Genomic DNA, 17,836 nt, shown 5'->3' with positions numbered 1-17,836 from the left:
GTAGCACCACATTTCGAAAGCTTCTATTCTCTTCTTGTCCGAACTATTTATCCTCCATGTTTCACTTCCATACATGGCTACACTCCATACAAATACTTTCAGAAACGAGTACCTGACACTTAAATCTATACACGATGCTAACAAATTTCTCTTCTTCAGAAACGCTTTCCTTGGCATTGGCCGTCTACATTTCATATCTTCGACCATCATCAGTTATTTTGCTCCCGAAATAGCGAAACTCCTTTAGTACTTTAAGTGTCTGATTTTCTAGTCTAATTCCCTCAGCATCACCCGACTTCATTCGACTACATTCCATTATCCTCGTTTTGCTTTTGTTGATGTTCATCTTATATCCTCCTTTCAAGACACTGTCCATTCCGTTCAACTGCTCTTCCAAGTCCTTTGCTGTCTCTGACAACTACAATGCCATCACTGTATCTCAATGTTTTTATTTCTTCTCCATGGATTTGAATACCTACTCCGAATCTTTGTTTTGTGTCCTTTACTGTTTGCTCAATATACAGATTGAATAACATTGGGGAGAGGCTACAACCCTGTCTCACTCCCTTCCCAACCACTGCTTCCCTTTCGCGTCCCTCGACTCTTACAACTGCCATCTGGTTTCTGTACAAATTGTAAATAGCCTTTCGCTCCCTGTATTTTACCCCTGCCACCTTTAGAATTTGAAAGAGAGTATTCCAATCAACATTGTCAAAAGCTTTCTTTAAGTCTACAAATGCTAGAAACGTAGGTTTGCCTTTCCTTAATCTTTCTTCTAAGATAAGTCGTAATGTCGGTATTGCCTCACGTGTTCCAGTATTTCTGCGGAATCCAAACTGATCTTCCCCGAGGTCGGCTTCCCCTCGTAGTCTTACGGATTTATGGACAGCCCTCCATCATTCACGGTCCCAAACCCCTCTAGCAGTGATTCAGACATTAGTCGAGTCCCGGCCGTGTCGTGTTGCTTCATTTCTGCGTCCTCGCGGGGCGCTACACGGTATTAGGGGGTGTACTAGTTTCTTTGGCTCTTCAGTATAGCAGACGGTCTCAGACATGCGATCTACTGCAAAAAATGGTTTAAATGGCTCTGAGCACTATGGGACTTGACATCTGAGCTCATCAGTCCGCTAGAACTTAGAACTACTTAAACCTAACTAACCTAAGGACACCACACAACACCCAGCCATTACGAGGCAGGATTCGATCCTGCGGCCGTAGCGGTTCCAGACTGAAGCGCTTAGAACCGCTCGGCCACGATCTACTGCAGGCGGAAACAGGTGGGCTACACAGATTCCGTCCCGGTAGTGAGTGGGAAGAGCCCACACACTGCCACAAACAATGCCGACCCCGTAGAGAAAGGCGGAAAGGGGAGTGGAGGATACGTGCGGTCGCAGTGGTCTGCGGCGTCATTCCGACTCTCCTGCCTCTGTCGGCACCCTGCACCGTGGACAGCGCCTGAGCAAGTGCGGTGCTGATCCAGTGGACACTAGGTGGACAAACGACCGGTACTCGCACAACGCTTCATTGAGCACTGTACACAAGGTGGACAATATTCAGTGGGGTTCATTTTGGATACGCTCTGCTGTGTCATATTCTGACGGTAGGGGCGAAAAGTTTTGTACAACTGGTACAGAAAGCAGACGGCTGTTAACGAGAGTCGAAAGACATGTAACACACGCTGTGTCTGAAAACGTAGGGATCGGAAAAACCGACCGGTTAAAAGCGATACCGGTAGTTCAGTTCTGAATAATAGGTATTTTTCGGCATTTGTTGGGTCTCGGTTATAGCAGTTGTTCTTTATTTAGTAACAAATAGAAAAAAAATCGTAGTATCAATTAGCTGTATTAGCGGCTGAAAGATGTTTCGTCTTAAATTAAAAAAAAAGGAGTAATTTTTACTCGTAAAATTCGTATCGGTTTCAATTACTGCGTTATTATACAAAATGGCGAAAAGCGATGAGTGCTATTTTACAAGAGTGCAGACAGAAACGAGCGACAAACACATGGCACAGCACTGCTGAGACAATGATGCCGCCGTTGCCGCTGTGTCGCGGTTAGAGGTAGCTCTCTCGCAGTCTCCGACGAATATGCGTCGTGCTGCAGAAATGTGCCAACCCTAACCCAGAAATATTTTTACAAAGTGACCTAGCAACGAAGCGCAACGCTTCATTTGGTTTAAGAGATTAAAGATTTGTCTGCCATTTTCGTGAAATAATAAAAGAGGATGGAAATTACGGCAGCAGTGACGAATTAAAAACTGTTGCCTACAACTGTTCATTCGTAGTACGCAGTAAAAATAGAAAATAGTTCATGTGTTGCCTGTGTCTACATAATATGCCTGTATCTGCTTGTAGACCTTATAAACGGACGTGTTAACACGAAAAACAGAGTTCTTCAACCCCAATTTTTCCACTTTACCACTGAATATTCGCAACGCCGAAATGATGCTATAATCACCGATTACAACATGATTTTGAGCAGCGCTTCAAAAAATTAGAATCAATAATTACACCAGTGATTTCTGTAGAATTCAGCCACTTATCACATTTCGAGGAAATCTCTTATTTACCGACCGTATCTAATTTAATATTTTGATTCTACGTATCTTGAAACTGAGAGTCAAAATTTTTTGAGTCTTTCTTAGATTTCTAAGATTATTACAGGAAATAATAAGGATAAAAAATAAAAAATCGGTTATTTAACAAACCATTAATTTTGGGTGCTTTTAACAGTCACATTAAACTGGCATCGGAAAAATAATTATATTAGCGTGGTTTCAGCGGTAACCTCTATCCCTACTGAGAAGGGAGTGAGACAGCATTGTAGCTTCTCACCAATTTTATTCGATCTGCGCATTGAGCAAGCAGTAAACGAAATCAAGGAGAAAGTTGGAAACTCCATTAAAGTTGAGCGAGCCGATTATGTGAAGGGACAGCAGTGGACTTACAAGAGCAGTTGAACAGAACACATAGTCTTCAAAAGAGGTTATAACGATTATCAATGAAAGTAAAACAAAGATGATGGAAAGTAGTTGAATTAAACCCAGCGATGAAGAGGGAATTACGCAAGGAAAAGGAATTCTAAAAGTAATTGATTAGTGTGGCTATTTGGATGGCAGAGTAACTGACAATTGCGGAAGCAGAGAGAGTACAGAATGCAGGCTGGGAACAGCAAGGAAATCGTTTCTGAAGACGAGAAAGTTGTTCACATCGAATACAAGTTCAAGTGTTAGGAAGTCTTTTCTGAAAGTACTTGTATGGAGTATAGCAATGTATGGAAGCTAAGCATGGACGATAAATAGTTTAGACAAGAAGAGAATAGAAGCTTTTGTAACGTCGTGCTACAGAAGAATGCTGAAGATCAGATATGTCGATCTCGTAACTAATGAGGAGGTACTTAATAGAATTGGGGAGAAGAGGAATTTATGCTAGGGATTGGTTGGTAGGGCACGTTCTGAAGTATCAAGGGGTCACCAGTTTAGTACTCGAGGGAAGCGTGGGGGGTAAAAATAGTATAGGGAGACCAGGAGATGAATACAATAAGCAGATTCAGAAGGATTTAGGTTTCAGTAGTTACTCGGAGAGAGTTGCACAGGGCAGAGTAGCGCGCATAGCTGGATCATACCAGTTTCTGGCCTCAACATGACAACAGGCTTAAAACGCAACAGAAAAGAAAACTTCAGCGATAAGTCCCTACTCTTTAGACTCAAGTTGATAGGTTTCCCTGTCTCAAACGTCTAGGCGCTCCCGAGTTCCTCGCAGTACTAGTGACCGTTTCTCCGCAATCAGTTTTTAGTAAAAATTCTCTCAATTGTTTTCCTCTTTCATTAACTCGTCAGTCCCTCGAATTTTCTGAGCATTCTGTGAACAAGGTGCTCACTCGTTCCGTGGCGAAGAAGACTAGATTCGAGTGTTGGCACTAACCTGACAAACAGATAATTAAGTTAGGTACCACAGTAAGCATCCAGAGTTAACCTTACAACTGTTCTAACATGTTTACAAAACACCAGATAGTTGCTTCTGGAAAGTTAGTTTAGTCTGCCGTATTGAGCCATTACGAATGCTGCACATTACGTAGCAGGCTATTACTCACGATTACGCTGCGTTCATATTGCCCATTTGGCCTCAACTAACCTAGTATGTGTCTTATCAAGCTCTCCATAACATTAGTTTCCAAGCAGATTTTCCATGCCGATAAAAATCTGCCGTATGCCTTTTAAAATTGCTGTATCCTCTACAAAATGCAATATGTAGCTTTATCGCAGACGATGGTCAACAAACTACAAGTCCCGCAGAAAAACAGACTGTCTGTAGAGATTGACTTGATAGTTTGTGTAGAGAACGCATTCCTGTCAAGATTGCAGCAGCATCACCACCAGAAAGTAAAGGTACGAAGTGCAAATATGAAAAAAAAATTGCTATGTTTGGTCACCAGTTCCAACGCGTACGATATTTTTAAGAATCGGACTTAAAAGAAGAAATAAGTGACTAGCGGCCAACTGTTCAGTTAATTTTGTCAGCCGCGCGGGATTAGCCGAGCGGTCTCAGGCGCTGCAGTCATGGACTGTGCGGCTGGTCCCGGCGGAGGTTCGAGTCCTCCCTCGGGCATTGGTGTGTGTGTTTGTCCTCAGGACGATTTAGGTTAAGTAGTGTGTAAGCTTAGGGACTGATGACCTTAGCAGTCAAGTCCCATAAGATTTCACACACATTTGAACATAATTTTGTCATAATACTTCCAGGCTTACGCTTACAATCGCACTGTATTCTTACAACTATTATTAATTTTGCTTTATAATTAAGTGAGAAGTATAGCCTGAATATAGCAATTCGAAATTTATTCGACATTTCACCAGTAATATTATGATACTCAGTAGGAGATGAAATTTTGTCATTCTAAAATTTTGTAAGAGTAAGTACGTATGTATTGGGAAAACATAACTGCTATTTTATAAAACAAACAGTATAATCATTGAAAATGCCAGAGAAACGTGAGTAGAAAAGTGAGAGTAAACATTTACGATCCTTTTTCGTTAGTCTTTCTCGAGACAGTCTTCTCGCTTGTTGTAGCGAATGCGTGAGCCGAGCAAAACTCCTGACTTGTATGGAAAAACGGAAGGTAGTTTTATATAAATCACATCCAAGATATATAGTATGAAGTGAAGAAACGTTTGTGCGCTGATTAATCATTACATATACTAAGATAATTCAGTTTTAAGTCAAGACCTAGCAACGAAAATATCCCATTTGCCTGTTATGACTAAGAGGGGAATAACTATTGAAAGAAGCAGCGACTTAATAGGCCTCCCAAGAATTACAAGAAAACGAGGGGTAAGAAGTTTGAACTTGACACCATTTCGCACACTGGACTGCGTGGCAGCGTCAGCGAACGGGCATAACAGATTTTCCTAAGATAGACGGGCTCACCTTCATAATAATACGTACAAATTAACATATCAATACGTAATTACATAACTGTCTCTCTCTCTCTCTCTCTCCCTCTCTCTCTCAAACACACACACACACACACACACACACACACACAAACATCCGTCGCTTCGCTCACATAGACTGTATGTTGTTCAGAAACCACCGTCTTGGCTTTTCACTCTAATTAAGACCATAGAAGCATGGTCTTATCCGAATGTAATTACAGAAAGTAGTTCTAGTAGCTGGAGTCCATTAATCATACCTTTTGGATTCTTCTGGCAACTTTCATCCCCTAACAAATATTTCTTTATATATGCAACCTAGAAGTGACATACCAACTTTCATAAATTTAACTGTAAATTTTTTTAATGTAGCAAAATATTTCCTTAAAACTTTTATTCCCCTATTGCAATCTCTAAGGGGGAAACACTGAAACAGGTATTTTTTTATTTCTAGCCGAGAAATCAAATACCAGTAGTCACAGATACACCTCGGATTTTAGATAAAAACTTATTTTGTTCCTCATTAAATAAATGCAATAAAAGTTGTACATACGCAATTTACGCCAATTTATGATCGAAAACGCTAGTATTATAGCACCTAAAAATACCTGATTTTCGGTTAGTACCTGATTGTACCTGTTGTTGTTGTGGTCTTCAGTCCAGAGACAGGTTTGATGCAGCTCTCCATGCTACTCTATCATGTGCAAGCTTCTTCATCTCCCAGTACCTAATGCAACCTACATCCTTCTATATCTGTTTAGTGTAGTCATCTCTTGGTCTCCCTCTACGATTTTGACCCTCCACGCTGCCGTCCAATGCTAAATTTGTGATCCCTTGATGCCTCAGAACATGTCCTACCAACCGGTCCCTTCTTCTTCTCAAGTCGACCCACAAACTCCTCTTCTCCCCAATCCTATTCAATACCTCCTCATTAGTTATGTGATCTACCCATCTTATCTTCAGCATTCTTCTCTAGCACCACATTTCGAAAGCTTCTATTCTCTTCTTGTCCAAACTATTTATCGTCCATGTTTCACTTCCATACACATACTTTCAGAAACGGCTTCCTGACACTTAAATCTATACTCGATGTTAACAGATATCTGTTCTTCGGAAACGCTTTCCTTGCCATTACCAGTCTACATTTTTATGCTCTCTACTTCGACCACCATCAGTTATTTTGCTCCCCAAATAGCAAAACTCCTTTGCTACTTTAAGTGTCTCATTTCCTAATCTAATTCCCTCAGCATCACCCGACTTAATTCGACTACATTCCGTTAACCTCGTTTTGCTTTCGTCGATGTTCATCGTACCTAAATTTTAAAATTCGAGTCAAATAAAATTTGTATAACTAAACGTACTGTTCTGGTCCTCCCGGCTACTTAGAAAACAGTAACTGAATGATGGCTGTGGACCGTCAGATGGACCGGCATGGCCTGCCTGACTTTTCAAAACACCTCCACAGTCTCTATTTAGTCGTTCAGCGTTCTGCTCGGCTGTGGCGAAATATTTCACACAGACAGTGTGTTTGTGGAAAGCGAGCCGTGCCGAACCATCTCTCAATCGTCAGCGGTTACAAGAATTTCCTGATTTCTCTACAGACAGAAGAGTTATTCACTGCAATGTGTGCGACAAAGACATAAGTAAAATGCTAACCTTTTATCCGCTACGCGTACTCAGTGATACCACTGTCTTTCGCGAGTTAATATTGTTTCTAAACCCTTAATGTAGGTTAATTTCGATAAGTAGGTCTCGTCCACAAAGTATTTCTCAATTTTTTTATTTAGGAACGTTAAACACCGGGCAAATTTAAAGAATAAATAAAACTTGAAACAAACGCTAAACCAAATCCAACAAACAGAAACGAATTTCATCTTGACCTGTGTTAGGCCATTGTTACAGCAGACATACCATTCAGTGCAGTTGAAAATAGCCAGTTCGGAAGTTTTCTAGCATTTGTAGACTTAGAGAAAGCTTTTGACATTGCTGACTGGAATACTCTGTTTCAAATTCTGAAGGTGGCAGGGGTAAAATACAGGGAGCGAAAGGCTATTTACAATTTGTACAGAAACCAGATGGCAGTTATAAGAGTCGAGGGGCACCAAAGGGAAGCAGTGGTTGGGAAGGGAGTGAGACAGAGTTGTAGCCTCTCCCCAATGTTATTCAACCTGTATATTGAGCAAGCAGTAAAGGAAACAAAACAAAAATTCGGAGTAGGTATTAAAACCCATGGAGAAGAAATAAAAACTTTGTGGTTCGCCGATGACATTGTAATTCTGTCAGAGACAGCAAAGGACTTGGAAGAGCAGTTGAACGGAATGGACAGTGTCTTGAAAGGAGGATATAAGATGACCCTCAACAAAAGGAAAACCAGGATAATGGAATGTAGTCCGTTGACTCGGGTGATGGTGAGGGTATTAGAATAGGAAATGAGACACTTAAAGTAATGGAGGAGGTTTGCTATTTGGGGAGCAAAATAACTGATGATGGTCGAAAGAGAGGATATGAAATATAGACTGGCAAAAGCAAGGAAAGCGTTTCTGAAGAAGAGAAATTTGTTAATATCGAGTATAGATTTAAGTGTCAGGAAGTCGTCTCTGAAAGTACTTGTATGCAGTGTAGCCATGTATGGAAGTGAAACGTGGACGATAAATAGTCTGGACAAGAGGAGAATAGAAGCTTTCGATTGTGGTGGTACAGAAGAATGCTGAAGATTAGATTGGTATATCACATAACGAGGAGGTATTGAATTGGATTGGGAAGAAGAGAAGTTTGTGGCATAATTTGACTAGAAAAAGGGATCGGTTGGTAGGACATGTTCTGAGGCATCAAGGGATCACCAATTGAGTATTGGAGGGCAGCATGGAGGATAAAAATCGTAGAGGGAAACCAAGAGATGAATACACTAAGCAGATTCAGAAGGATGTAGGTTGCAGAAAGGACTGGGAGATGAAGAAGCTTGCACAGGATAGAGTAGGATGGAGAGCTGCATCTAACGAGTCTCAGGAGTGAAGACCACAACAACAACAGTGACCGCACCATTCCATGAGAGTCCACGCTGACAAATAACTATTTAGATACTTTATATGAAGATACGTTGGCAGGGTGAGGGAAGATAAAGGCGATTCTTACGTGTAGTTTTATGTCGATGAGGCATCTGACAGACAAGGTCGATGTGTGGCTAGTTTGATTGTTGCAAAGTTAGATCCTGACACTCGATCTGTACCTCATCTGATGTGCAGCAAGGAGTTAAGAAAGACTAACCCGGAAACAGTTGCTCACTTTGTTAATAAATAACGTAGTTTCTGCCATCAAAGAGTTTTTAGTAAAGCAGCTACAAGAGTCCAGTCATTTCGGTAGGAACTTCCCAGCGTACCACCTCCACCAGAACCCATACTTACTCGCTGGGAAACGTGGCTGGAGGCCGTGGAATACAACAGCGAGCATTTGGAAGACATTAAGAACATTGTTCTTAAATTGCGGGAGGAGCCGGTGGGCATTACTTCAGCTTAAGATTTTCTAAAGCACCCTACAGTTTCCAACGACGATACATACATAAAATCTCATTATGCATTTTCGGTCCCTATCATTAGAGTGTTCAGGGAAACCGGTCTACACGCACCTGAGATGAAGACGTGACAGAAGAAAATCAACTTGGTCCCAGATTCTATTGGTATGAAAGTTAGTGAGAAACTAAAGACTGTGCTAAAAAAGACCACGACTGTCCAGTGTCTGAACAGTGGCTGACACCGTGTCAGGTGAATCAACACAACACGAGCGTGCGGCCCCAATCCGCCACGGCGACATCTGTTGGCGTGGAACGCTCATTCTCGGCATATAAGATTCTATTAACAGACAAGAGATGCAGTTTATCAACGGAAGAGCTGCAAAAAGCCTTAGTTATTTACTGTGACTGTAATTATGGACATGGACAATAATATAATGTGAATTTTTGTCAATCTATTTATCTTTCTAGACAATAAAATGTCAGAGTTTGGTCACCTATTTCGTCATTTTTGTAACCAATTTTTGTAAGTGATAGAACCTATTTTAGATACCTACTTTAAGATTTTCAGAACCTAAAAGTCCGAGGTCTAGTCGTAGATGCAGCCTTAAAATTCCTTTAGTAATTGTTTATTATTTATTTTCAAAAAAGCTTTCACCCACTACCATACCTTTCGTAAAACACCCTAACAATGATGATGATCGTATGGCATTGTTGGCCGGGGCAGTTCGGCCGCCGTATTACAAGTTCTTTTTAGTTGACGCCACTTTGGCGACTTGCTTCGTCAACGATGATGAAATGATGACGAATGACACACAACACCCAGTCATCTCGAGGCAGAGAAAATCCCTGACCCCGCCGGGAATCGAACCCGGGACCTCGTGCGCGGGAAGCGAGAACGCTACCGCAAGACGACGAGCGGCGGACACTATAAGATCCACAGCCTCTCCAAATTTCAAGTTTCTGTCCTTCGCGGTCAGCGTCCAAATCGAACTACGTGCTTTAAACACGCGATGAAATATTTTGAGTTTTAACATCGTGCACCAACCGTGGTACTGTGTTTTATTTCTACATCCCAAAATGGCCTCCTACAGCAGACGAAATGGTTGTCACAGTTTAATAAATAAATGTGTTCTGCACTCTTTTTCGAATAACTATAAAACGATCAGTATCAACGTCCAAAGACAAACTCTTCCGAACTTTTTTTTTCTACACAGTAAAATGTCGATAACTGGGGTGGTATTACACAAGAGAAATTCGAAAACATCTTTAGGCAGTGGTGTACAGTTTCAACGTGTGTAACGTGCGGCATCACAAATGCGCCAGAAGCTTCTGTAACAGTACTCATCCACGGAGAACTGGTCCTGGCCGGGACACCATCTTCGACACACGGACTAACGCTACAGTTCATCCAAGTTTCCATGGCGCCATACGCATGAGTAATGGTTCGTTCTTACAATAGAGTAAAAATAGCAACCGAGCACAGCTTTCGTAAGAATTAACGTGTATTTCCACACAGCCAGCGTCCGACCATGTCAGTGTTCGACAAAAGAACGCAAACGAGTAACTCTTTTTGTGTTGCAACGTACAACACATACATCTTACTCATTTTATTTGGAGACTGATAACAATAGAGAGAGAGCACACCGACACGCGTGCAGCCGATGACGGCGCCACTAAACTGGACTTACTGAAAACTGCTTTCCGAAAATCGCTCACCAAAGGAGATGTAGTAAATATTTCAGAATTACAATCAGCAACAGCTGCCAACACGAGTAATTAAGGGAGGGAATCACGTTAGGAGTCTGTTTGAAGCTGATTTTTTTTATTGTTTTCGGCGGGAGGAATTAATTAGAATTTAATCAAATTTTGACATCATTTCATTCAAATTTCGAAACGTTTTTGAGAATTTTTTTTTAATAATTTCAGCTAAAAATGACATAATCACACTGTGATGTCCGCTGAAGGTTGTGAGTATAGTTCTCCAATTGCGTGCAGTATAGCCATTCCGATTTTCATCTAAAATGAAAAGGGTATTAATTTTACATTAATAACTTATTATCTAAGAATATGAACCTCGAGGCAACGAAAAGAATGAAAATTAAAATTTTGCAGGCATTGGAAGAATTTACTTCTGTTTTCACGATTTTTCTCTAATTATGCAAAGAAAAGTACCCTTGAAATCATTGTATCGCCTGACAAGTTCATATAATTTGTAATTTTATAAAGAATCGTACTATCAATTTTGATGATGATCGGTTGTATACTTTTTGAGTTGGACTGTACGCAAATATGAAGAAAGTCATTTCGAGATAAGTACGTTTGAAAAATAAATTCTCGGAAACTAGAAATTCTAGGAAGTTAATAGTAATGTAAAATGCTTGCCGATTAATCTGCGATTCCAGCACCTTCTTCTTCCTCACAGGCTTCGTTTTGCGCTTCCAGCAATACTTTCCGAGCTTTCCGTTCTTCCTTCGATTCCTGTGAACTACGTCTATTCTGCCTGGTTATTCACGTGTTCAGTGTAACTAAATCTCTGCGTGCCTACTGCAATTCCTGCCCCGTTCGTGACCACAGAAGGGGTGAATTTCCTTCATTGAATAAACCCGCTGCTAAATACGATGTCAGTTCAACGAGTTTTAGTTTGGAGTGCAAGTGTTTAGGACCTAATCGCCAAATAGTGTGATTGAAATTTTTATTCGCATTTTGTATGTGGCCACCTAAACATCTCTCCAGTAATTCATCCCTCGATAAATCTTCATATACTGGAAGAATTTCCTTCTGTACGTCGGGATGAACTCGGTTCTAGGCTCATAGAATCCAAACGAATGTGAATTTCGTTTTGGAATTTTGACAGCATATGCACTCCCTGTTGTGCGCTAGTAGGTAGCACACCGGTCTCAGGGCTACAGCACCAAGTCACGACACCTGAAGACGGGCTTGTAAGAGCCCGAAACCGGTCGTGTGATAGTAAAAGAACTTTACAATTGGAGCGGTACTTTCAACGCCTGGTAGTCATGAATAGTTGAGCTAACGATTTATGCAATAAAAAAATCAAATTTTTTGAACCTCCTAGTATGGTTTACAGCTTAAGAAGTGTACTCGGGACCCCGTGCACGGGAAGCGAGAACGCTACGAAAGATCACGAGCTACGGTCTTTGGATGTTAAGAGGTTCATTAATTTAAAATCAGCCTTGAGCTGTTTTTCACAGTATGCAAGAAAAAACTTACTGTTGTCATTTATGCCCATATTTCATTTTTTCACTTACACTTCTCTTACAATTTTTTTCCAAACGTATGCTTGGATTTGCAGCCAACAGTGAAAATCCTGCACCTCCCGAGTGTGTATGTGCAGACTCAGCAACCTCTTAGCTTTATGATAGCGGCGCTGTGTACAGTACTGCAAAGCGTTATCCAGATTTGCGCAGAATGGAGGTAGCGACTAAATATTTTGATGTTTTTTTTTTCTATTCAGTTAGTTAGGTCATTCAGGGACAGTTACATTTGCTGTATTGTTTATCAGCTTTAGTTATTGGATCTGTGATCAGTTTTGCAAAACTAATTATCGTAGGTTTACGCAGTTTTTACTGATCAAAATTCTTGCAGTCAGACTGTTAACTTTTACAGTATGAAAGACTTGCCTTTACATTACGAGAATTAATTATTGTTACAGTGCAGCCATGCCTTCACATTATGACAGCACGAGTTTCTACTACGCTTCAATATTACTTGTGCACAGCTTCTATTACTCTCCTAAATCGTTCACAGCGCAGGGCCTGCTACACTTCCACTGGAAACAGCAGGTGTGGCTTGTGTCTTGCTCGGCCACCTTCCGTCTATCACTGCCAACTGTCACCTCTCCAACAGGAAGCTGCGAATCCAGTCGCACAACTGAGACGATACTCCATAGGGGCGCAGTACGATTAGAAGCCTCTTGTGAGGTTGGGTGTCAAAAACTTTCTTACACTCTAGACACGTGCAATCAATTTAAGATGCCCTGTGTGGCAAAAGCGCTCTTTACTTCGTGCAAATTAAGAGCTATTTGTATTTCAAAAGAACGATATTTTCAGAATCCGCACTCATCATGTGTCAATAGGTTGTTTTCGTCTATGTATTTCAGAACGTTTAGCTTCAGTATACGTTCAAAAATACTACACACTAACGGTGTGGGTCTACAATTCGGCGGATAAATTCAATTTTCTTTAGGATTAAAAACAGCCGACCAGTTGCAAAGGATAAAGTAATCTTTACCTAGGTTTCGATAGATTTAAATCTGTCTACTTCAGAAGGCCGCCTTCTGAAGAAGATAGATTTAAATCTATCGAAACCTAGGTAAAGATTACTTTGCAACTGGTCGGCTGTTTTTAATCCTATTACGTGGAACCGTTGCTGTTGCGCAGCTATGTTTAAAATACTCAATTTTCTTTCTTATGTATTGGTGGACACTCGAACTGCTGTAGCGAAGGAAGCATTGAGCAAAGAGAGGGAATTGTCATACGGAAAAAGTAGATAAAAAAATGGTTCAAATGACTCTGAGCACTATGGGACTTAACATATGTGGTCATCAGTCCCCTAGAACTTAGAACTACTTAAACCTAAATAACCTAAGGACATCACACACATCCATGCCCGAGGCAGGATTCGAACCTGCGACCGTAGCAGTCGCGCGGTTCCGGACTGAAGCGCCTATAACCGCTTGGCCACCGCGGCCGGCGAAAAAGTAGATAATGTATAATAAATGCAGTTGCGAATATGTTCAACCGGCAGCTGTGTAAAGGAATGCGGACACTGAATAAATTCGAGACATGAAGAGGGAGTACTAATTGCGAAATTGTATCTAATATATAAAAGTTTGTCCGTCTTCTATACCGTTCACGCGATAGCGATGAAAGTCTCACGAGTTATTGGGCGGACGCCAGCGAAATCATAGGGGTGCGGGTGGAAAGGGGTTCACATGAAAACTTAAGTCACAAACGAATGCAGCAATTTATGTCAAATTTTTGTACATCACTCATTATTTGTATAATAACGCTACATGAGTTCTGTACCCCAGACACCCCTAGGAGTGGCAGTGGGGAGGTGGGGGTTGGGGGCAGGTAAGAAGCCACTCACTCACTCCGTCTTCAGGCGACGAGTGGCCTACCGGGCCCATCCGACCGCCGTGTCATCCTCAGAGGAGGATGTGGATAAAGGAGCGTGGGGTCAGCACACCGCTCTCCCGGTCGCTATGGTGGTATTCTTGACCGAAGCCGCTACTATTCGGTCGAGTAGCTCCTCAGTTGGCATCACGAGGCTGAGTGCACCCCGAAAAATGGCAACAGCGCATGGCGGCCTGGCTGGTCACCCATCCAAGTGCCGACCACGCCCGACAGCGCTTAACATCGGTGATCTCACGGGAACCGGTGTATCCACTGCGGCAAGGCCGTTGCTGGTAAGAAGCCACAATATGTGAAATATTCGATAACGACCGATACTTGTATCAAATTCATAGTTCTCGGGGTCGCCAGACATATTGGTGACAGTCACGAAGACGTTTCGTCCCTAGAACTGGGGGTAGTGTAGGTGCCAAGGCAGCGCAGTATCAGGACAAAACGTGTAACGCCCGAAAGAATTACCACCGATGTTTACTGCGATTCCCACTTCGTACGCGCATAAAAATACTGAGACAGTAATAAGACACCCCAGCACACCTATGGATGAGGGTCGGGGCGGAAACCGGTACCTACGTAGATCGAGAAAGAAGCATTCTACAGCATGCCAGGCGAAGCTAGTACGTAATAAAAATGAGCAACTACAACGAAACTATTTTCCGGCTTTTATCATTTCTAGTCACGGTCATGTAGAATTGTGTGACTGATTACGCTGTCGCCATTTGGCTTCTATTTCAAATCCTCCCGGATACAAATACTGCAAAAAATGGCTCTGAGCACTATGGGACTTAACATCTGAGGTCATCAGTCCCCTATACTTAGAACTACTTGAACTTAACTAACCTAAGGACATCGCACACAGCCATGCCCGGGGCAGGATTCGAACTTGCGACCGTAGCAGCAGTGGGGTTCCAGACCTAAGGGCCTAGAGCCGCTCAGCCACAGCGGCCGGCACAAATACTGCAATAGCATTGTAGCCAATGGGAAGTGATTCTTTACTGTCCTTTCGAAATTAATGTCTCGTGAAGCGTTTCAATCCCAAAGAAAGCAAGTGCTGACAGATGTGAAAATTACCGAACTATCAGCTTAATAAGTCACAGCTGCAAAATACTAACTCGGATTCTTTACAGACGAATGGAAAAACTGATAGAAGCCGACCTCAGGGAAGATCAGTTTGGAGTCCGTAGAAATGTTGGAACACGTGAGCCAATACTGACCCTACGACTTATCTTACAAGAAAGATTAAGGAAAGGCAAACCTACGTTTCTAGCATTTGTAGACTTAGAGAAAGCTTTTGACAATGTTGATTGGAATACTCTCTTTCAAATTCTGATGGTGGCAGGGGTAAAATACAGGGATCGAAAGGCTATTTACAATTTGTACAGAAACCACATGGCAGTTATAAGAGTCGAGGGACATGAAGGGGAAGCAGTGGTTGGGAAGAGAGTGAGACAGGGTTGTTGCCTATCCCCGATGTTATTCAATTTGTATATTGAGCAAGCAATAAAGGAAACAAAAGAAAAGTTCGGAGTAGGTATTAAAATCCATGGAGAAGAGATAAAAACTTTGAGGTTCGCCGATGACACTGTAATTCTGTCAGAGACAGCAAAGGACTTGAAAGAGCAGTTGAACGGAATGGACAGTGTCTTGCAGGAGGATATAAGATGTACATCAACAAAATCAAAACGAGGATAAAGGAATGTAGTCGAATTAAGTCGAGTGATGCTGAGGGAATTAGATTAGGAAATGAGACACTTAAAGTAGTAAAGGAGTTTTGCTATTTGGGGAGCAAAATAACTGATGATGGTGAAGTAGAGAAGATATAAAATGTAGACTGGCAATAGCAAGGAAAGTGTTTCTGAAAAAGAGAAATTTGTTAACATCGAGTATAGATTTAAGTGTCAGAAAGTCGTTTCTGAAAGTATTTGTAAGGAGTATAACCATGTATGGAAGTGAAACATGGACGATAAATCATTTAGACAAGAAGAGAATAGAAGCTTTCGAAATGTGCTGCTACAGAGGAATGCTGAAGATTAGATGGGTAGATCACATAACTATTGAGGAGGTATTGAATAGAATTGGGGAGAAGAGGAGCTTGTGCCACAACTTGACAAGAAGAAGGGACCGCTTGGTAGGACATGTTCTGAGACGTCGTGGGATCACCAATCTAGTATTGGGGGGGGGGGGCAGCGTGGAGGGTAAAAACCGTAGAGGGAGACCAAGAGATGAATACACTAAGCAGATTCAGAAGGATGTAGGTTGCAGTAGGTACTGGGAGATGAGGAAGCTTGCACAGGTTAGAGTAGCATGGAGAGCCGCATCAAACCAGTCTCAGGGCTGAAGACCACAACAACAACAACAACAACAACATGACCGGAAGACAGACTGTGAGCGCAGAACGGAAGCTGTAGCTACACGCATGGGGCATTCCGTCTCGGAAATTGGTAGGAAATTCAATATTCCGACATCTAGAATGTCAAGGGTGTGACGAGAATAGCAAATTTCAGGCGTCACCTCCCACCAGGGAAAAAGCAGTGGCCAACTGCCTCCATTTAACGGCCGAGAGGAGCGGCGTTTGCTTCGGTTGTCAGTGCTAACAGACAAGCAACACTGCGTGAAATAACCGCAGAAATCAATGTGAGGCGTAGGACGAATGTACACGTTGGGACAGAGCGGCGGACTTTGACGTTAGCGGTCCTTGGCAGCAGAATAAACGGACGCGAGAGCCCTCTGCTGACACCACGACGTCAGCTGCAGCGGCTCTCCAGGGCTCGTGGCAGTAGCAGTTGGGAAACCGTGATCTGGTCAGATGCGTCCCGATTTCAGTTGACATGAGCTGATGAGGTTCGACTGTGGCGCCGACCACACGAAGTCATGGGACCCAAATGTTGTGGTTGTTCGATAATGATGTGATCTGCGTTTACACGGAATGGATTGAATCCTCTGGTGGAACTGAACCGATCATTGACTGGATGGTTACCTTCGGCTACTTGCAGACCATCTGCAGCCACTCATGGACTTCAAGTTCCCATGACATGTGATTTCGCCACCCAGGTTGCCCGGCAATTGAGAGGCCATCCCGAGCACAAGATCGTGCAGCGACAATCCTTTCGTAATTATACTCGACTGTAGAGACAGTACGGCTGAATACTTCTGCAGGGGACCAGACTACTTGTCCAGTCCACGCCTCGTCGAGTTGCTGCAGGTGGGAGGAGGTCAGGCAAGACGTCAGCTGGTACCACACGGCTTTTGTCTGCCCAGTGTACATTTGCAGCTGGAAGATCAGTCTAGGCTACAATGGCAGCAGAAGCTTTCTGGGCACGTTTAGGAAGTGCGGGTAAATTATTAAGCAAAGACTCAAAAACTTTGTATACAAAAGTAAAAGGATTTTAAAAAACCTCTCGCCTAGACTAGCAAAGGAAAGGCAAATTGTGACCGTGAAGAGACGAGCATTCCTACATTCGGCGGCTACAGTCATGGGCTGTGTGGCTGGTCCCGGCGGAGTTTCGAGTCCTCCCTCGGGCATGGGTGTGTATATATATATATATGTGTGTGTGTGTGTGTGTGTGTTTGTGTGTGTGTGTTTGTCCTTAGGATAATTTAGGTTAAGTAGTGTGTAAGGTTAGGGACTGATGACTTATGCCGTCAAGTCCCATAAGATTGCACACACATTTTTGAACATTCGGTGGAACATGCACCTATGCTGAGATAGGACCACACTCCTCGTCTTGAAATGTACCTACTGGAATACGTG

This window comes from Schistocerca serialis, chromosome 6 (genome assembly GCF_023864345.2).
Source record: "Schistocerca serialis cubense isolate TAMUIC-IGC-003099 chromosome 6, iqSchSeri2.2, whole genome shotgun sequence".
NCBI classification, from domain to species: domain Eukaryota; kingdom Metazoa; phylum Arthropoda; class Insecta; order Orthoptera; family Acrididae; genus Schistocerca; species Schistocerca serialis.
Note: the sequence above shows the minus strand (reverse complement) of the source record.